We start from the raw sequence: 21457 nt of genomic DNA, 5'->3' as shown, positions 1-21457 counted from the left end.
TTCATTTATTTATTCTACCATCTCTGTTTCTAACCTTAACAAACTCACTAACTTCCTTCCCCAACAAACTCACTACCTTCCTTCCCTAACAACTCACTAACTTCCTTCCCTAACAAACTCACCAACTTCCTTCCCTAACAAACTCACTAACTTCCTTCCCTAACAAACTCACTACCTTCCTTCCCTAACAAACTCACTAGCTTCCTTCCCTAACAAACTCACTAACTTCCTTCCCCAACAAACTCACTTCCTTCCCCAACAAACTCACTACCTTCCTTCCCTAACAAACTAACTTCCTTCCCTAACAAACTCACTAACTTCCTTCCCTAACAAACTCACTAACTTCCTTCCCTAACAAACTCACTAACTTCCTTCCCTAACAAACTCACTAACTTCCTTCCCTAACAAACTCACTAACTTCCTTCCCTAACAAACTCACTAACTTCCTTTCCTAACAAACTCACTAACTTCCTTTCCTTGCAAACTCACTACCTTCCTTCCCTAACAAACTCACCAACTTCCTTCCCTAACAAACTCACTAACTTCCTTCCCTAACAAACTCACTAACTTCCTTCCCTAACAAACTCACTAACTTCCTTTCCTAACAAACTCACTAACTTCCTTCCCTAACAAACTCACTAACTTCCTTCCCTAACAAACTCACTAACTTCCTTCCCTAACAAACTCACCAACTTCCTTCCCTAACAAACTCACTAACTTCCTTCCCTAACAAACTCACTAACTTCCTTCCCTAACAAACTCACTAACTTCCTTTCCTAACAAACTCACTACCTTCCTTCCCTAACAAACTCACTAACTTCCTTCCCTAACAAACTCACTAACTTCCTTCCCTAACAAACTCACTAACTTCCTTTCCTAACAAACTCACTACCTTCCTTCCCTAACAAACTCACTACCTTCCTTCCCTAACAAACTCACTAACTTCCTTTCCTAACAAACTCACTAACTTCCTTCCCTAACAAACTCACTAACTTCCTTCCCTAACAAACTCACTAACTTCCTTCCCTAGCAAACTCACTAACTTCCTTCCATAACAAGCTCACCAACTTCCTTCCCTAACAAACTCACTAACTTCCATCCCTAACAAACTCACTAACTTCCTCCTCATTATCAGTTATCAAAGGACTTATCACGCCTACTATTCTCTTAACTTATCATTATTTTATCATTCCCTATCTCTATTTCTAACCTAAGTACGATACAATACTCTTCATTATCACACATTAGCTTGTTTTTCGTCACCAGTCATTAGTGCATATATCAATATCTGTTTTTCTTCATTGCCATACTTTCAAAATCTCACCACCCATTCATAATTCACTCTTCCACAAACCACTCGTATTACTTATCATCATCACATATCTACTTATCTAATCTTGCTCTAACACTAATCTCCTTCATTACATTTTTTTTCCATTGTCACTCATTAGAATCCTGTCACTTATTCATTTTTTCATCGCTAACTCTCCTCTTCTCCCATCAATACGTGTTGTTTTATTTCACTTTCATCCTAATCACTCTCTTCCCTGCCGTGTTTTCCTTTCTCATTCCACCTCTATTCCACAGATGCAAGGTTATCGTACTCAGAGCCGCGTATTTACCTGTTTCTGGGCCTTAACTGTTGCCAAGAAGCACCATTAATTAACCATCTAAACTTTAACCATATATGAAGGCAGTTATTGGGGTGATGGAAGCAGTTTTTGAGGTCGGAAATCGGCAAAAATAAGAGGCAGAGTACGACAGTCTGTCAACGTTGCGAGTCTATTCCCTTATCACACACTCTCCGTCTGAACTACTTATTTTCTTCTTATCAATCAGTTTTATTCTCAACTCGCATTTTCCACTTTTTCGACTTTTTTTCCTTATTACAAACTAGCTTCTTCATTTTACCTCTGTTTCCGTATCAAACACTTCCTTCTCAAACAACTTTTTTCCCCTATTTTCGAGTCAGTTTCCTTCTCAACGCGCATTTTCCACTTTTTCGACTTTTTTTCCTTATTACAAACTAGCTTCTTCATTTTACCTCTGTTTCCGTATCAAACACTTCCTTCTCAAACAACTTTTTTTTTCCTATTTTCGAGTCAGTTTTCTTCTCAACTCGCATTTTCCATTTTTTCGACTTTTTTTCCTTATTACAAACTAGCTTCTTCATTTCACCTCTATTTCCTTATCACTCACTTCCTTCCCAAACAACTTTTTTTTTCCTATTTTCGAGTCAGTTTCCTTCTCAACTCGCATTTTCCACTTTTTCGACTTTTTTTCCTTATTACAAACTAGCTTCTTCATTTTACTTCTGTTTCCGTATCAAACACTTCCTTCTCAAACAATTTTTTTTTCCTATTTTCGAGTCAGTTTTCTTCTCAACGCGCATTTTCCACTTTTTCGACTTTTTTTCCTTATTACAAACTAGCTTCTTCATTTTACCTCTATTTCCTTATCACTCACTTCCTTCCTAATCAACGTTTTTCCTCTTTAGCAATCAGTTTCCTTCTCAACTCGCATTTTCCACTTTTTAATCTTTTTTCCTTATTACAAACTAGCTTCTTCATTTCACCTCTGTTTCCTTATCACTCACTTCCTTCCTAATCAACGTCTTTCCTCTATAGCAATCAGTTTCCTTCTCAACGCACATTTTACACTTTTTTTTTCACTTTTTACCTTCATCATTTTAACAGATTAACTTTATTACACGTAAGGTTCTTCATTTCACTTCTATTTCCTTATCACACGCGTCCCTCCTAATCAGTTTCTTTCCTCCTCACCAATTAGTTTTTCTCTCAACTCACATTTTCAACTTCCATCCTTGTGTTCCTTCTTATAACAGATTAACTTACTTTATACGCAAGCTTCCTTATTTCACTTCTATTTCCTTATCACACGCGTCCCTCCTAATCAGTTTCTTTCCTCCTTATCAATCAGTTTTTCTCTCAACTCACATTTTGCTCTTTATTTTACCTTCTTCTTCCTTATCACAGACTAACTACCTCATTACTGATTCGTTTCCTTAATCCACTTTTCCTTCGCTGTAACGCCTTCCTCTTAATCAATTTCTTTCCTCCTTATCAATCAGTTTTCTTCTCAACTCACATTTTCCACTGTTTTATTTTCTTCCTTATTACAGACTAACTTCCTCATTGCTGATCCGCTTCTCAAATTCACCTTATCTTCCCTTCCTTCTGTACCACCACCAGTGTCCTCTTTCATAACCCAAATATATTCTTCCTTGTAACAGACTAACCTCCTCATTGCTGATCCGCTTCTCAAATTCACCTTATCTTCCTTTCCTCCTGTACCACCACCAACGTTCTCTCTCGTATAACCCAAATATATTCTTCGTTATAACAGACTAACTTCCTCATTGCTGATCCGCTTCTCAAATTCACCTTATCTTCCTTTCCTCCTGTACCACCACCAACGATCTCTCTCGTATAACCCAAATATACTCTTCGTTATAACAGACTAGCTTCCTCATTGCTGATCCGCTTCTCAAATTCACCTTATCTTCCTTTCCTCCTGTACCACCACCAACGATCTCTCTCGTATAACCCAAATATATTCCTCCTTATAACAGACTAACTTCCTCATTGCTGATTCGCTTCTCAAATTCACTTTTTTTTCCTTTCCTTCACCACCAACGTTCTCTCTCATAACCCAAATATATTCCTCCTTATTACAGACTAACCTCCTCATTATGCTTCCCTAGTTCATCTTTCCTTCACTATTTCCTCCTGATAATTTCCTTTTTACGTTACCACACGTCTTTGTTTCATCACTTATCACTTTTTTTTCCTTATTTCAGACTAACTTCCTCATTAGTGATACGCTTCCTTACTTCACGTGTGTTCCTCCTTCACTCTTTCCTCATTATAATTTCCCTTCCACGCCACCACCCAGCTTCTTCTTGTCACACATGCTCTATATCATCATTAAACTTCCCTTCTCGTTACCCAAACACATTCTTCCATGGTACAATCTATCTATAATTCACGTTTCTTTCTCCTTCATGCTCTCCTCCTCCTAATTTTCCTTCCACGCCACCACCCAGCTACCTCTTGTCACACACTTTGTATCATCACTAAACTTCACATAACCCAAACACATTCTTCCATGGTACAATCTATCTTTAATTCACCTTTCTTTCTCATTCATGCTCTCCTCTTCCTAATTTCCCTTCACACTCTGTAACACCACTAAGCCTCTCTTCACATAACCCAAACACATTCTTCCATGATACAATCTATCTATAATTCACCTTTCTTTCTCATCCATGCTCTCCTCCTCCTAATTTCCCTTCATACTCCGTAACACCACTAAGCCTCTCTTCACATAACCCAAACACATTCTTCCGTGGTACAATCTATCCATAGTTCACCTTTCTTTTGTCACACACTACACGCTTTCTGTTCCACCGCTAACCTCTCCCTCGTAACCCCTTCACTCTTTTACAGCTCACTAACTTCGCCTTTACCTCCCCCTAACCCTGCCTCTATTAACTGATGGAGCCTTTGTTAGCACTCAAGAGCCCTTTATCGTGGCCTGAATGAGATTTTGTGTTGCTTATATATTAGTTTTTTTTGCATTATTTTTTTATATTTTTTTGGTCGATGTGAGTGAGTGGGAAGTGTGTGTGTGTGTGTGTGTGTGTGTGTGTGTGTGTTCATGGAGGACTTTTCAAACAGTGACATAAAGGTTTCAATAGAGAGGATTCAGTCGCCTGTGTGTGTAAGGTTGTCAGTCCTCCTCCTCCTCCTCTTCTTCTTCCTCCTCTTTCCCCTCCTCCTCCTCCTTTTATCCTCTTCCTTTTTCACTTCTTATTCCCTCGCCTCCTCCTCTTCTTCCTCCTCTTTCCCCTCCTCCTCCTCCTTTTATCCTCTTCATTTTTCACTTCTTACTCCTTCGCCTCCTCCTCCTCTTCTTCCTTTTCCTCCTTTTCGTCTGGTTAGTGGAAGAATTTTACTTAAACAACCAATTACCTACGTATTTGATCATTTATTAAACTTGAACAAGGCACCTCAAGACATGAATCAAAGGAACGTTACACCGATATTAGAGAAAAAGAGATTAAAGCGTAACCTTGAACTTGACATCATTTTGCAGGAAAAATGATCGACGAGGCCATTAGAGACAAACTTCCAAGGTCATGGAGGACAACAATATCATTTCCGATACCCAGCACGGTTTCATGCATAAATAATCCTGCTTAACAAATTTATGAGACTTTTTCCACGTAATATATAAAAACCGAGCTGTATTGAAACTTGACTTTCAGAAAACCTTTGGCAAAATACAACATAAACGTCTCCTCTCCTCAATAAGATAGAATAAAGGTGTGTAAAAGACAACCAGACAGCGAGGAGAGGAGATTGCCTTAACAGAAGAAAACAAGGAGTATCACTCGATTGACAGGCCTGCGAGTGGCGCCCAGTCACCAGCAAAGCACAGGAAGGGCCGCGGTTTGCAGCCATTATCTTCATCATATACATCAAAGGCTTAGAAAAATAGGACTTAAATTTTACCTGTCGAACTTTGCTGACGATACCAATACGGATGGAGAAGCCCTCACGACGGCCGCTAAGGAAGTCATTCCATAATATTCGGTGGTCTGAAAAGTGGCAATGTCCGTCAACGTTGCCAGTATGTAAAGTCATTCACTTTAGGAGAAACAGTAACCATTCGAAAAACATGCGTCAAAAGCCTCTCCATAGCGTATAGAAGGAATCGGATCCTGAGGTTACAGGAGCTGCCTTGAACAGGCCAACCGCCCCCTTCCAGACTCCTTACGATCTTATGTTCTTATGACTCAGCCTCGTTGTATTTAAAAGAGAAAACTCTAAGGGAATTTACAACAGGTTTTCAAGTACCTGGATAAGCTTAACGCCATAACTGCAAGATTTTATATCTACAAACTAATCCAGAACCAAGAAACCAATCCAATCTTTTCTAAGCAATGCAATACATATATCAGTAATTTTATTTTTATCTCAAAGCGAGTTACCCGCCAGTGCAACAGCCTTCCCGCAGGAAAAGTTAGTGCTGCAACGATCAACTCCTATTAAACTCATATCGGTCATTACTTTGGGTGTGCATGAGAGAACTGAAGGTCCCGCCCGTGCGTACAACAAGCCCCTTAGTGAGTCCCGTAGGTCAGTAAGGGCGTGACGAAGTGATTAAATTACTAAAGCAGGCAGCCTCATTATGGGCTAACGGGCTTCCTGGTGCTCGCTCCTCCATGCCTCCATCTTGGCCCTCCTCCTTCCCTTCTCCTCATCCTCCTCATCCACCTCCTCCACCTCTTGCTCCTCCTCCCCCTCATGCACCTCCTCCTCACCTTCGCTTCCCCCTCATCTTTCTCCTCTTCCTGTTAATCTATCAGCCTTCCTCCTCTCGACTCTTCTTCATCTCCTCCTCCTCCTCCTCCTCTTCCTCCTCCTCCTCCTCCTCCTCTTTGGTGCATTAATGGCCGGCTCATCGCTTAGTGGAGAGAGAGAGAGAGAGAGAGAGAGAGAGAGAATGTGTGTAGCATATGGGCAGACCAATAGACCGACACACACACACACACACACACACACACACACACACACACACACACACACACACACACACACACACACACACACAGACAAACAGACAGACAGGAGATACGGAAACAGAGACTGGGAATTAAGCACACACACACACACACACACACACACACACACACACACACACACACACACACACACACACACACACACACACACACACACACACACACACACACACACACACACACACACACACACAGCCCCCTCTCCCCCCCCTCCCCCACACACATTTCACTCCTCCGTTTCCTTCCAGCGAGATACAATAACATAAGCTTCTAAAACACTATTACCTCATCATATGCTTTGGTAACTTTTAAGCTTTTCTTCTTTCTCTCCAGCTTCAAAGGCAATCCCTAGCAGACTTCCTTCCTCCTCACGCGCGTCGCTGCTCTCCTTGCTAAGCTTCGAGTGAGTTCCCTTTGTTTGTGCTAATTTTTACTTCTCGTTTTTATTATTAGTATTTTTGTGTTTTTGTTGTATTTTATAGTGCTGTGGTTACGTTCACGCCCTCCCGCACACACACACACACACACACACACACACACACACACACACACACACACACACAGAGAGATAGAGAGAGAGAGAGAGAGAGAGAGAGAGAGAGAGAGAGAGAGAGAGGAAGCAATACTTCTCACTCGGCCAATTCATTTCCTGATACTGCGACCCGAGAGAGAGAGAGAGAGAGAGAGAGAGAGAGAGAGAGAGAGAGAGAGACAGACAGACAGACAGACAGACAGACAGACAGACAGACAGACAGACAGACAGACAGACAGACAGACAGACAGACAGACAGACACAGGGATTGAAAGTTAGAAAGAATGACGGAAAATAATGAATTAGCAAAACACACACACACACACACACACACACACACACACACACACACACACACACACACACACACACAGAGAGAGAGAGAGAGAGAGAGAGAGAGAGAGAGAGAGAGAGAGAGAGAGAGAGAGCAAACACTAACTATATATTAATAATGACTAAAGAAACACAGTGTACCTTTGTTTGCCAGAGCCATGCATAATGTAGGACCAAGCATAGACTCTGACCTGCTCTGAGAAGGCGGTGTTTTGCGAAGGGATGGAAGGAAAGGAAAGGACAGGAAAGGAAAGGAAGGAAGGAGAGGTGAGGAAAGGTAAGGAGAGAAGGGGGGGAAAGGATAGGAGAGGAAAGGGAAGGAAGGAAAGGAAAGGAAAGGAGGAAAAAAAAGGAGAGGGAAGGAAAGGACAGAAGGGAAGGAGAGGACAGGAAAGGAAAGGATAAGAAAGGAAAGGATAGGAAAGGAAAGGAAAGGAAAGGAAAGGAAAGGAAAGGAAAGAAGAGAAGGAAAGGAAAGGAAAGGAAAGGAGGGAATGAAAGGAGAGGAAAGAGAAGGAAAGGAAAGGAAGGAAGGAAGGAAGGAAGGAAGGAAGGAAAGAAAAGGAGAGGGAAGGAGAGGAAAGGAAAGGAAAGGAAAGGAAAGAAGGGAAGGAGAGGAGAGGAAAGGAAAGGAGAGAAGAAAAGGAAAGGAAAGGAAAGGAAAGGAGGGAATGAAAGGAGAGGAAAGAGAAGGAAAGGAAAGGAAGGAAGGAAAGGAAAGGAAAGGAGAGAAGAAAAGGAAAGGATAGGAAAGGAAGGAAGAAAAGGAGAAGAAATGATAGGAAATGATAGGAGAGGAAAGAAAAGGAAAGGAGAGGAAAGGAGTATGTAGAAGGGTAGGAAAAGGAAATGAACTGAAGGAAAAAGAAAAGGAGAGAAAAGGAGTTGGATAGAATGGAAAGGGAGACTAGGAAAGAAAACACAAAGTAAGGAAAACAAAGTGAATAAAGGAAAAAATGAGTGAGCGAGAAAATGAGAATGAAAAAGACTGAGAGAAAAGAGAGAAAAACGAAGAAAGAAAGAAATAAAAGGAGACAGTAATTAGAAGCGAAAGAAAGAAAGTGGACCAAACGGAGAAGGAAGTAGAGAGGGAGAATTAACTGATAAACGGGAGATGAAGAGGAGGAAAAGAGAGAAAGAAAGAGAGAAATTGAAAAGAGAAAAAGGGATAAGAAGGGAGAGTGACAGAATTAAAGGGAAAGAGAGAAAAAAGATAAAGGGGATAAAGAAGGGAAGAGCCAGAAAAGGAGAGGAAGGGAGAGGAGAGAAAAAATATACGGAAGGAGGAAGAGGGAAGGAGGGAGGGGAAGAGGAGACGAAAAGGAAGAGAAACAGAGAAGAGAAAGACAAATGGAGAGAATGGAGGAATCAAGACAGAGGAAGGAAATGGAGGAGAGAAAAGAAGAATAAGAGGAAGAGAGAAGAAAGGAGAGGAAGAGGTTTAGAAGGAGGAGGAGGAGGAGGAGGAGGGAGGGAATGTAAGAGAAAATAAGAATAAGAGAAGGAAAGAAAGGAAGAAGATTAGGAGGAGGAGGAGGAGGAGGAGGAGGAGGACGAGGACAAGGAGGAGGAGGAGGAGGAGGAGGAGGAGGAGGAGGGTTGTATAACTTGTTGGAACGTGAGATTAAATAAGGGAGAAAAAATCTTACCTCTCTCTCTCTCTCTCTCTCTCTCTCTCTCTCTCTCTCTCTCTCTCTCTCTCTCTCTAAATCCCCTTCTCCCTCAATTTATCTCCCTTTCCCATTTTTTCTGCCTCCCTCCCTCCCTCCTTCCCTCCCTTCCTTCCTCCCTTCCTTCCTTCCCCTTCTTTCCTCCCTCTCTCCCTTTTCTTTGCCTCCTTCCTTCCTCTCTTAATTCCCCCTTTTTCTTCCTCCCTCTATACATTTCCTTCTTCCTCCCTTCTCTCCCCTCCCTCCCTCCCTCCCTCTGTTCCTCTCCCTTACAGTCTGAAGTTTAATATTCCTTTTTTATATTTTCCTTTTCTTTTCCGAGTGATTTTCTTTTCCTGACCTTTCTTTCCGTGACCTTTTTTTTAGTCCTGTGACCTTGACTGGCGACCTTCCCCTCCTCATGACCCTGTTGGTGTCTTTAATTCGCCACTGATGCAAAGGAAAAAAAAGAAAAAGAGGAATAGGAAAAGATAAATAGGAAAGAGGATTAAAAAAGAGGATTAAAAAAGAGGAGTAAGAAAATAGGAGAGAAAGAAACAAAGAAAAAGAGAAAGAAAGAAACAAAAAGAAAGAAGGAAAGAAAAATTAGATGAGAGAGAGAGAGAGAGAGCGCAATACACCGTTATACAGAAATACTGAAATACCGAACATATGGAACACGAGAGTTGGGGCTCATAAGTCTGAGAGAGAGAGAGAGAGAGAGAGTAGGCACTGGGTCACATAATGTAGAGTCTTGTTCATAAAAAGCTAAACTATACTTCAGGTTTTGTTGACAGAGGAGAGGGGGGGAGGGAGGGGAGGAGAGGGGAGGGGGAGAAAGGGGAGGAGAGGATCGGGAGAGGAAGAAGGGAAAGGGAAAGGGAAGGGGGAAGGTGTGTGTGTGTGTGTGTGTGTGTGTGTAGTTGCGTCATATATATTTAACCTATTACCTATGTTGATTTATACCTATTTACCTATTTAAGTATGCCTGGTGTGTTTCCTAACTGGTATTTACTTGGTGTGGCTTATGGGAACTTATCTTTTTATTTTTTTTCTCCACGATTTCCCTTTTATTCCACATCCTAATTATTTCCTCTTTGCGTCTGAAATATATCTCCAGGAAGTGATTTCAATACGTCTCTATGGAAAGCTATTATGTACCTCCTGTTATTGCATCGTCGCCTTCTTCATCTGTATAGTTTCTCTGTTTTATAAGATTTTAACGAAGAGAGTGTCATTATGTCTGCAGAACCTATAGTAGTGTTTTTTTTACAACAAAGGAGACAGCTCAAGGGTACAAAAAAAGGAAACAATAATAAATAAAAAAAGCCCGCTACTCGCTGCTCCTAAAAAGAATCCAAGGAAGTAGTAGTAATAGTAGTAGTAGTTGTAGTAGTAGTTGTAGGAGGAGGAGGAGGAGGAGGAGTAGCCGAAGTGGAAGCGGTTCAAGATTGTCAAGATATTTCGTGTTCCACAATCGGATCAGTTTCCCTTATTACCCCGGGGAACAGAAGGAGGGAGGGAGGAGAGGAGGGCATACGGACAAGGAAGGAGGATATGACCGATTCTTATTAGTTTGGTAGCTTTGGGAAGGAAGGGAAGGGGAGGAGGAGGAGAAAAGTGGACCCGAAAATAATTTAATCCTGGAAAAAGAATGAAATGGGGAAGGAAAATGGGAAAAGATGAAATGAAAGAAAGGAGATTAAATGGGAAATAGGCAGAGACGAGGAAAAGGTGTGAGAGATAGTGAGAAAAGATGAAGATGATAACAAAGGAATAACAGAAAAAGGATAAAGAAAGAACAAGAGAGAGAGAGAGAGAGAAGTTTAAAGAAGGGAAAGGAAGGAAAATGAGAAAGGAAAACTGCAGAGAAAGTGAAATGAAGGAAAAGGACAGACAGCAGGAGAAAGGGAAAAGGGAGGAAAGAGGGAAAAAAAGGGAAAGAAAAGGAGCGCCAGACGGATGGAAGAGACAGGCGGAGGGACAGAGAGGGAGGGAAAAGGGAAATGAGAAAGGGAAGGGAAGGAAATATAGGAACAGTCGTGTGGTCAAGTAATCAGTCTGGAGGGGAAGCTCTCTCTCTCTCTCTCTCTCTCTCTCTCTCTCTCTCTCTCTCTCTCTCTCTCTCTCTCTCTCTCTCTCTCTCTCTGCAGTTCTCTTTATTTTCTCTTCTCTCTGATTTTTCTCTTCTTCATTCTCTTTCTTTCTTCGTTGCTTCTCTTTTCATTCTCTTTCTTCCTTTCTCTCTCTTCTATTGCTCATCTTTTTTTTCTTTCCTCTTCTTATCTTCATTTGGCTTTCCTCCCTCTTTTTATTTTCTTTTTTTCCATTTTTTTCAGTCTAGCTTTCTTTGTCCTTTTCTTCTGCCTATTTATCCTTTTTTCCTACTCTCTCTCTCTCTCTCTCTCTCTCTCTCTCTCTCTCTCTCGGCAGCATTTCTCGATACGTTGCTGTTCTTACTAATCACGGACTCCTTTTGAAGCGCCTCGGACATTTTCGTGGACCAGTTCAAGTCGAGCGTTATAATTATTGTACTAGGGAGCGTTTGATCTGAAGGGGGAGCTGAAAACACTTCGGTACTCTGACGTGGAGGAGAAAACAATTAAGGAACTCGAGGTGAACATCACGGCGCGGCGCACTGTGGAAATAATACCAAGAAGATCGTAGTTGTCGCTTCATTCTGCGTATCAGCTGCCTGGAAGAACAACCGCATGGAGATATTAGGGAACAAACGGCTAGGCAAGTATCATTTCCTTCGAGACAAGCTCCAACTACCGTCCTTGAACCAGCGTTACCAGATTATCGTACTCAGAACGTCGTATTTTCCTGTTTCTGACCCATAACAGTTGCAGAAAAACATCGAAAATTAACCATCTGAACTCTAATTATAAATGTATATCGTTATCAGTGAGACTTGACAGTTTTGGGCCTCAAGTAGACGAAAAGATTATGCCTAGTACGACAATCTGGTAACGCTGCCTTGAACCCTGAACGAGCGCAGGGCGGGACCAATTGTTTTCCAGTATAGTTGTCGTTTAATTCAAAATAGACGGAGATCGTTAAGCAGTAATGAAGAACGGCATAGAAGGTTTTTGTCATGCATTCCGAGATATAAAAAAGGAGTCACCATCACAGCCTAAGCAAGCAAGGTCTTCGGCTCATCATCAAAGAGAAAAGTGGTCATCCCGCCGTGACGGGTGGTGGCGCCCTCTGGCGGTGCTGGCGGCCCGGTACTTGCTCCATCTGTTAGTGTGTTGTCAGGCAGTGCTGGGTTTGTGCTGGTAGGTGAACACGTGGCGTCTGAAGGTGCTGCTGTTGCTATAGAGTGCTGAAGCTTGTTGTGGGACGTGTTTGTGCTTCTGGGTCTCCTGGTACTGCTGGTGTTACTCGTCCCGCTGATGTTTTCACGATATGTATGGACTGCAAGTGCCGGTGCCTGTGGCGGAGCTCGTGGTGGTGGTGGCGGCCCGTTGGGTGGCGGGACTGCTGGTGATGTAGGAGTCACCACTGCTGCAGGGGTGGTTAGTGAGGGGCGCCACGCTCCGTACACCTCAGCACAGCCTTGGAGGACCTTAGCCCGCAATACAAGCTTAACACAGCCTCAGACGACGGCGGAAAAGGTAAATTGCTCATGATAGTTACTGTAATTACAGTTTAAACAACTCGTTATGGCTCTGACATCGCATTCTTTGGGGTAATGTTTTGCCTCCGCTGGCCGTATTACAAGTCAAATCCGAGAAGTTTCTGGTCCTTACAAAGGTCGGTCTAGAACGAAGTGTTTAACATTGACATGACATTTTGACGTAATATTTTCAGTAAATAAGTATCAATTATTTCGATGTATACTTACCATGCACACGCTTGAAATATCATGATCGTCAGTAATGGCAGCAATATTACGAACACAGCATCTCTGGATATCACTCCAAAAGCTCGTCTGTCTCACTGCGAAGGAAACCTGTGCGCTGTTTGAAGTCCTTTGTGCATAAACAACTGTCGTATTGCTTTTCCGTCGCCAAGTACTCGTTTGTAAGATATTACTCTTAAATTTAGTCGGGTGGAGGAGAAATATATCAAACAGTGGGGGCATACATCGGGGGGCGTGTTGCCTTGCCCACCCTACAACGCCAAGCGCTTAATGCATGATGGCAGCGTGGCAAAGGTCAGGTTATATTACCACGAGTGTCAGGGGCCTTGTTATGTCGTTCATCAAAGCGTCGGGGCCGTGCGTGTTGGTGCTTCGGAGCGGCGCGTCGACACCGCGAACCTTATCTCGAATGCGCTCTGTCATGACGCGCTTTTTTTAATTTTGTATTTGTTTCTATTGCCTTTAATCTTCCATTGTTATTCTGTTCACATTAAACATTTCTTATGGCCATTGCATGTTGTTGTTGTTGTTGTTTTATTGGCAGAAGCAAAGGTGACAAGCTTCATTTCATCACTCGTTTTTTTTAACAATATTATTCTCTCTCTCTCTCTCTCTCTCTCTCTCTCTCTCTCTCTCTCTCTCTCTCTCTCTCTCTCTCTCTCTCTCTCGTGAAAGCTTAAATCACAACTACATCACACGAGCCTCGCCGCGTGACCCTCTACATTTGTCTGAGTTTACCCTTCAGTCACTCCTGTAAACGCTTTAATTACCAACGCCTTGTTCATGAATCGCACTGAACAGATTTGGGCAAGGCGTGAAATAAGCTGTGCCAGAGTATCATCCTTACCCGACGCTTAGTAAAGTAAATATTCCCGCAAAGTGCGATTGAAGTTGAGTGATCGTTGCTTATCTTAGGAATATGAATGAAGATAATCAACCGTAATGCCACAATTTCTTTCTATTTTAGTCTGAAAAGTTGCCACAGAACGCCTGGAAATTTGCGCGATGCCAGGCAGGTGGTATTTCCTCTTTCCTCCGTCTACTGTTCCTTGCTCTCCTCAGCTCCTTATTTTTCCTCATTTTCTCCGCTCTCCTCCTTTTCATTTTTTTTCCCTTGTCTTATTACTTATTTCTTCCTCATTTTCTTCCTCTCACTTTCATTCAGTTATTCCTCTGTTTCCTTCATTTTCCACTTTATCACTCCTCCATCTTCTCCTCTTCTCTCCTCTTCCTTCTTCTCTTCCTCCACTTCCCTTTCCTTCTCTTTCCTTTCCCTACCCTTCCTTTCTATTCCCCTCTATCTCCTCTCCATTATTACTCCTACTTATTCCTCCACTTTCCCTTCCCTCCCTCTTCCCTTCCTTCCCTCTTCCCTCCCAACCTCCCCCCCCCTTCCTTCTCTTCTCAGGTCATCAAGGAGCGACACAGTTTCCCCACGATCTTTACCCAATAATAGCCTTTGTTTGATTCATTCTTAGTATATTAGTTTGGAAGTGTTAATGTATTTCTGAAACAAGGTTAGACTTCGATATCGCTTCACCGTATTCACCAAGGTATACATCATTAACCCGTCCGCTGCGATTGGCACGGATTTGGCCTTCACTGGTAGCCTGGTAACATACAGTCCCAGGTCTTTCTCTGGCTCTGTGGTGGATAGTGGAGTGTTCCCCATGTGGTATTGGTGTGCTGGATTTTCCCTCCCAAGGTCCAGGACTTTACATTTTTCTTCACTGAATTGTAGCAGACACTTTTTGCGCCATTCCTGTAGCTTGGTGAGGTCTGACTGTAGGAAATCTGCAGCCAAGGGGTTAAGGCCGGCATCTCAAAGGTAGCGCTAAGTTAAAATTTTGAGATGTATAATTTTGGGGTTAGAAGTCAACAACACTTTTTTACAGCAAAGGGGACGGTTTAAGGGCAAAAAAAGAAAGGAAACAACAATGAAAACAAAAGCCTGCTATTCGCTGCTCCTCCAAAAGGCTTAGAGGAGTGGCCGAAAGATAGGTCAATTAACAAAACACACACACACACACACACACACACACTTTAAGTTTGCCACACACACACACTCACATCCTTTCCTTCCCTCCCTCCTCCCATCCTTCCGTCCTTCCTCCCTCCTCCATCCTTCCCTCCTCCTCCTCCTCCCTCCATCCATCCCTCCCTCCCTCCCTCCCATCCTTCCGTCCCTCCCTCCCTCCCTCCCATCCTTCCGTCCATCCTTCCTTCCTTCCTTTTTCATCGCCCGCTTTCACTTTCCTCTTTATTTTCCATTTCCTCTGTCTTTTTTTTTTCTGCTCCTGTTGCCCTTTCCTCTTCCATATTTCAATCATTCCTCTTTCCCTCCCATTTCCACAAACCCTTTCCTCCACCTTCTTCCACTCTCCTCTCTTCCACTTTAATCTTTTTTTGTGTTCCTCTTTCCTCCCTTTACTGTTCCTTGCTCTCCTCAGCTCCTCATTTTTCCTCCCTTCCTCCGCTCTCCTCCTTTTCCTTTTTTTTCCTTGTTTTATTACTTTTCTCTTCCTCCTTTTCTTTCTCTCACTTTCATTCAGTTATTCCTCTTTTTTTCCTTCATTTTCCACTTTCTGAACACTCCTCCATCTTCTCTTCTCTCTTTCCTCTTCCCTCTCCTTTTCTTTCTCCCTTTCCTTTTCCTTCTCTTCCTCCACTTCCCTTTCCTTCTCTTTCCTTTCCCTACCCTTCCTTTCTCTTTCCTCTTCTCTCTCCTTTTCTTTCTCCCTTCCCCTCTCCTTCTCTTCCTCCACTTCCCTTTCCTTCTCCTTCCATTTCCTTCCCTTCCTTTCTCCTTCCCTCCATCTCTTCTCCATTATTACTCCTTCTACCTATCCCTCCCCCCTCCCCTCCCCCCTCCCATCCCCCCCCCCCCCCGGAACAGGTGCGTGGGACAGGTGAGGTCGCCGCAGGTAACGAGAGGATTTATGGCAAGGATACAACAATTGACCAACACACACACACACACACACACACACACACACACACACACACACACACACACACACACACACACACTTGGACTCTCCTCCGCCCTCTCTCTCCCTCTCCTTTCCCTCTCTATTCCCTTCTCTCTCTCTCTCTCTCTCTCTCTCTCTCTCTCTCTCCCTCTCCTCTTTCCCTTTCTTCCTCTCTTTCTCTCCCTCTCCTCTTTCCCTTTCTTCCTCTCTTTCTCTCCCTCTCTCCCTCTCTTTCTCTCCCTCTCTTCCTCTCTTTCTCTCCCTCTTCTTCTCCCATTCTTTCTCTCCTTTTTCTTTTCGCTCTCTTCCCTCTTCCTCTCCTTTTCCTTCTCCTCCTCTTCCTTCTCTCCCTACCCTTTTCCTTCCTCCTTTTCTCCCTCTTCTTCTCCTTCCTTCCATCTCTTCTCCATGTTAGCTCCTCATCCTATCTCTTCCTCTCCGTTCCCTCCATTTTCCTTCCCTTTCTTCCCGCCCCTCTCCTCTTCTCCCTCCCTTTGGATTGAAGAAGAGAGTTGTAGGACACGCCAGGGTTATCATTAGTCAAGGTCTCGGTAATTTTCACTAACTTAAAAACACTAATGACCAGACTAATTGTTCCTCTGTTTCTGGTTTCTACTTCTTTTAACCTTGCTCCCCTTTCTACCCTTTCTCCAACTCTTCTTCCTACTTGTTTCTCTCCGTTTCCTCCCCTTCCCTATCCTTTCTTCCCCTCTCTCTCCACCTTTCTCCTTCCTTCTCTATACAAACGTTTCGCGAGTCCCGGAAGTCTGAGGCCGCTGTGTTTACTCGACTAAGTGAAGCTCTGACTGAACCGAATATTTACATGACATTTTATTAATTATGATCGCCCATTAGGGATTTTCTGTTGGGATGGAGGGTTTAAATACCCGAGTGAACATCAAACTGTGAAACCCCGCCAGGTGATGCTAGATAGTAATGGAGGTGAGGCTGGGTGGGGTGGGGGGAGTGGGGGGGGTGGAGAGGAGTGATTTTTATATGCATATTTTCACGGTCGGTCACTTAAATGTAACGTGTTTTTTGGTCCGTTGGTCAAGGCGTGAGATTTAAGAGTCGTATTATGAGATATTTCGGCGCCCAAGAACTCATATTTGACAAGGCTTTCGTAAGAGTTTGGGGGATTTCCAGGAGTAGTTTTATGACCCTGGTGGTAGTCTGACCCTTCCTCTGTACCGTGAACCTAAAGAAACACATATTTGACAAGGCTTTCGTAGGAGTTGTGGGCATTTCCAGGAGTAGTTTTATGACCCTGGTGGTAGTCTGACCCTTCCTCTGTACCGTGAACCTAAAGAAACACATATTTGACAAGGCTTTCGTAAGAGTTTGGGGGATTTCCAGGAGTAGTTTTATGACCCTGGTGGTAGTCTGACCCTTCCTCTGTACCGTGAACCTAAAGAAACACTCATTAGAACCCGATTGATCCCCTTTTTGACCTTTAGAAATAGCTGATGTGATGTGGCAAAGTGTCTTGTAATACCAGGCTAAGTTATTGTCACCGTGTGCTTAAAACATGTTCTATCCTGCTTTTTTTAATATATAACTAATGCAAATTATGCGTGACATCATAACGAGGCATACAGATATCAGCGTGTTCAGTTTCATATTTAAAAGCAAAAGTCGATGTTTTGCACGAAAATGATCTGTATTCGAATTCGCAGATCAACGGAGTGAGCTGAGTGATGAAAGTTTTAGTAATATGAAACTCAACTCCCCTTTCACTGGTGGTTTCAGAGCAAAGAGATGTTGCCGCTTATTTGATATGTTATGAAGGTGTATGACAAGACTGTAGAAGCACGTTTACTGACGCTTTTACCCCGGCAGACCGACGTGACGGACACCTGACTGGCCGCGCACGCTGAGCCGCGGTGCATCTCCAAACGTGAGTGTTTATGTGAGTGTTTGTGTCATTGTCTTGCTGCCGGAGTGTGGCTTGGAGGAATTTTTAAACATATCTGACAAGTGCAGCCACACGCATGCACTGCTACCGTTACTACTACTACTACTACTACTACTACTACCACTACCACTACTATTTCAAGGACTGAGGTTATCCTTATATTGTATCTGCCATTGGTTAGGCTTCACCTGGATTATGCTGTTCAGTTCTGTGCCTTTGTTACAGGAAGGATTCTCTTGAGGCGAAATCGAGTAGAATGACTCAAATGATTCAAGGTCTTGGAAGCTTACCGTACTGAAAGACCTACAAAACGCAGCTTACATTTTTTGGAAAGACCTACACTGCGTGAGAATTTAACCCTTAAAGCGCGGGTGTCCATAATAGTGGACATGGCATTTTTTTAATGAACGCGCCGCCAGATTTGATTAGTTTGTCGTCAAGTACAGTAAACATGCCGTTTTCTTTCCTACAATGCCCACAAACACTCTCTTACATTATCAGTGGTAAGTTAACGCCTTACGTTAGCTCAGTCGGAGAGAAGATATTGAGGTTGAAGTGAGGTGTGTTTTTGAGTGAATATGCCCGCGTGGCAGAACAGGGGTGGCAAAATCTAGCCCGCGCTTTAAGTGTTAATGAAGTTTTATAAGGGATTAAAGGGATTAACAAGGGCGGTTTAGACTGTTTACTAGTGTCAGAGACTGATCTCACAACACACAGTAACGAGTATCAATTAAAAAATTCAAGTACAGGAAGGATATAGGTTAGAGCTTCTTCATGAACCCCTCTTTCGGTCACCTCTTTGGATTCTTTTTAGGAGCAGCGAGTAGTGGGCTTTTTTTATTATTGTTTCCTTTTTTGTGCCCTTGAGCTGTCTCCTTTGTTGTGAAAAAAAGTGGATGAGTGGAACAAACTGAGTGGACGTGTGGTTGAGGGAAACAATTCAAAGCTTTATAAGGGAGTTAGATGTATTTGCAAATGGGACAGGAATTTGGTGAACAACGTACTAATAATCATTCCACTAATACTAATATGTCTACTTATGATAATATTTCTACCACTAGTAACTTATACCACTTCGAGTACTACTGAAAAAATTACCTGCAGCTGTTAACGAAGCTTCCACACCATTACGCTCAACCCTCGCCACCACCACCACCACTACCCCTACTCCTACCGCCCCCTTCAACTTCCCTACCACCCCTACCACCCCTACTTGCTATCAACATTATGCTGCAGTGGCCGCTTTCACCCTTGCTACATTAAAGGGAACGAGAGAGAGAGAGAGAGAGAGAGAGAGAGAGAGAGAGAGAGAGAGAGAGAGAGAGAGAGAACTATACATAAATACATAATACATTGCACGTGATTATCCGCCCGGGCCGCCGACTCCCGCTGCTCCGCCCTCAACGAGATCGAACCAACGCTAACAGTACTCGAGTTGGTTCGAGTGTGACCTTGTTGTGTTACGGTTCTGTGTGTGTGTGTGTGTGTGTGTGTGTGTGTGTGTGTGTGTGTGTGTAATAATAATAATAGGTTTATTAATGTAAGGCAGCCGTTAGGATGAAAATATACAAATAAAAAATACAATAAACTAATAGTAAATAGGCTACACTAGAGGGAGGGAGAGGGTGGGGGGTGGTTTGGGAGAGCTAAAAATAGAGACATAAGGGAGAGGGAGGGTGGTGTGAAGGGGGCACTTAGAGGGGTAGCGGCGAGGTGCTAATCTCCACCGCGGCCCTTTGGGTATGACTGTCACTGGGCATTGTTTATCATCCGCACCATCGCGGGCACTGCGCTACGTTTGTAACGGTCGGTTCGCTTGTCAGAGAGCCTCGGGAGACTCAGGGTGGCCAGGGCATTGTCGTTGGCGTGGTAGTCAGGGCCTAAAATGACCCTGAATGCCCTCTTTTGAACCCTCTCAAGCTGCTGTTGTTGGGTGAGGGTAAGGGACGATGACCACGCCGGGGAGGCATACATTAACTTTGGCAGTATGAATGATGAATAAATACTGCACAGCTCAGCAGCCGGTGCCCCCAGCGTTCTGAGTCTACGCAGCATGTACAGCTTGTAGGAGGCTGCTCTGACTGTATGAGTGTGTGTATGTGTGTGTGTGTGTGTGTGTGTGTGTGTGTGTGTGTGTGTGTGTGTGTGTGTGTGTGTGTGTGTGTGTGTGTGTGTGTGTGTGTGTGTGTGCCAGAGTTGGTTCATGTTACCCCTCGGTGAGCCTGACTGATATCCGTCGGATCGAAATGACTGCCATTCCCCAGTCACACTACGGCAGAGCCAACCTGTGGAGCTGCCGAGTGTCTGAGATGATCTGCGACGTGAAAGGGTTTTTTGATAGGACTGAATAGGTGCGATTTTCCCCCCTCCCCTCCCCTCCCCTCCCCCCCCCCATCCGGAACAGGTGCGTGGGACAGGTGAGGTCGCCGCAGGTAACGAGAGGATTTATGGCAGGGATGCAACAATTGACCAACACAGGCACACCGTTTAAACAGAGTTTCCATTTATCGCACGAAAACTGTGATACTCGTACGATTGCTGTAAGATATCGCAAGATCATCATTATAGATTTTGTACCTGAGGAAATTCAACGCTTCTAAAGGTGTTTCAAGTATCCCATGTCGAGATGATCACCGTAAAGCTGGCAACGCTGCTGGTCATGTTCTGTCACGTGTCAGCCACGCCGTCAGCTGGCGAACCTCGCGTTTTTTAAAATTCTCCAAGTCCTTCTTTGAAATTAGTAAGTGTCAAAGGCTTCGCTGTCGATTTCATTTATAATATATGAAAGTGTATTAATCTTTTCCAATCGAAATAATTGCCAGTTCTTTTATTTTTCAAACAAAGCGTCCCAACAACGAGTTCACACTGAAAATCGGTTAGTATTAGCTACGACTTGCTCTTGAAGTAGACAGTGTGAGTGTATTAAGCTCGTTTCTAATAGTAACTTTTCACTTGTGTGAAACTTGTACAGTGTATAGCAAATTTATAAAGTAGATCAGGATACGCGTCTTGGAAACATTTGCCTTTATCTAGGAGAGCTTTTCCGGGTAACTGGGCGGCTCCTAGGCCTATCCAGCCCTAATAGGTACTTCAAGGTAAAGTTGGGACAATGGGTGCTTGGCTAACCTTAAATAGGAAGAAAGAAATTGCCCAGTACCCCCGGGTGCTGTTGACCCAGAATGGTTCGTGCGTTGAATCCCCCGCCCCCTTTGGTCTTGTTTCATGTGTGGCTCCGGCAACAGGGCCAGGGCTGGAGCACCCCAAAAAGAGGAAACTCTCTTATAAACGGTACATATGAGGGGCCACGAGGAGTGTGGAAAAATCACCAAAGGAATAAAATAACTGCCGAACATGATTTGAACATGATCTGTTTTTGCATCATTTCGTTCGGAGCAGCGGTGCGGACTATTTTCCAATTTGTGTTGCTCTTGGTCCCTCTTTCTGCAGTGAAATAAAAAAGGCCTTGACCTTGGCACATATTCTCAAACGTTTCGGCGCTAACACACCCACATTTGATAAAGCTTCCGTACATGTAACAGTATTTCCATGGGTAGTTTTATGAGCCTAGTGATAATGTG

General features: G+C 43.5%; 1 long non-coding RNA gene across 6 annotated transcripts; it reads right to left on the bottom strand.

Moving 5' to 3' along the window:
- Nucleotides 1-287: 287 nt before the first annotated feature.
- Nucleotides 288-6439, bottom strand: LOC126994126 (uncharacterized). Of its 6 annotated transcripts, none has more exons than XR_007748815.1 (6): nt 4274-6439; nt 3292-4153; nt 2179-3180; nt 918-1911; nt 793-867; nt 295-442 (listed from the first exon to the last, which is right to left on the bottom strand). It is a non-coding gene; the product is annotated as an uncharacterized LOC126994126 (long non-coding RNA). The 6 variants fall into 6 exon arrangements; XR_007748814.1 differs by having other exon boundaries at nt 2179-3517; nt 3631-4153; XR_007748816.1 differs by having other exon boundaries at nt 2179-3404; nt 3631-4153.
- Between the last annotated feature and the right edge of the window lie 15018 nt (nt 6440-21457).

Source organism: Eriocheir sinensis, unplaced genomic scaffold, assembly GCF_024679095.1.
Source record: "Eriocheir sinensis breed Jianghai 21 unplaced genomic scaffold, ASM2467909v1 Scaffold725, whole genome shotgun sequence".
Classification (NCBI taxonomy): Eukaryota; Metazoa; Arthropoda; class Malacostraca; order Decapoda; family Varunidae; genus Eriocheir; species Eriocheir sinensis.
This window is presented reverse-complemented; position numbering and strand designations above follow the sequence as displayed.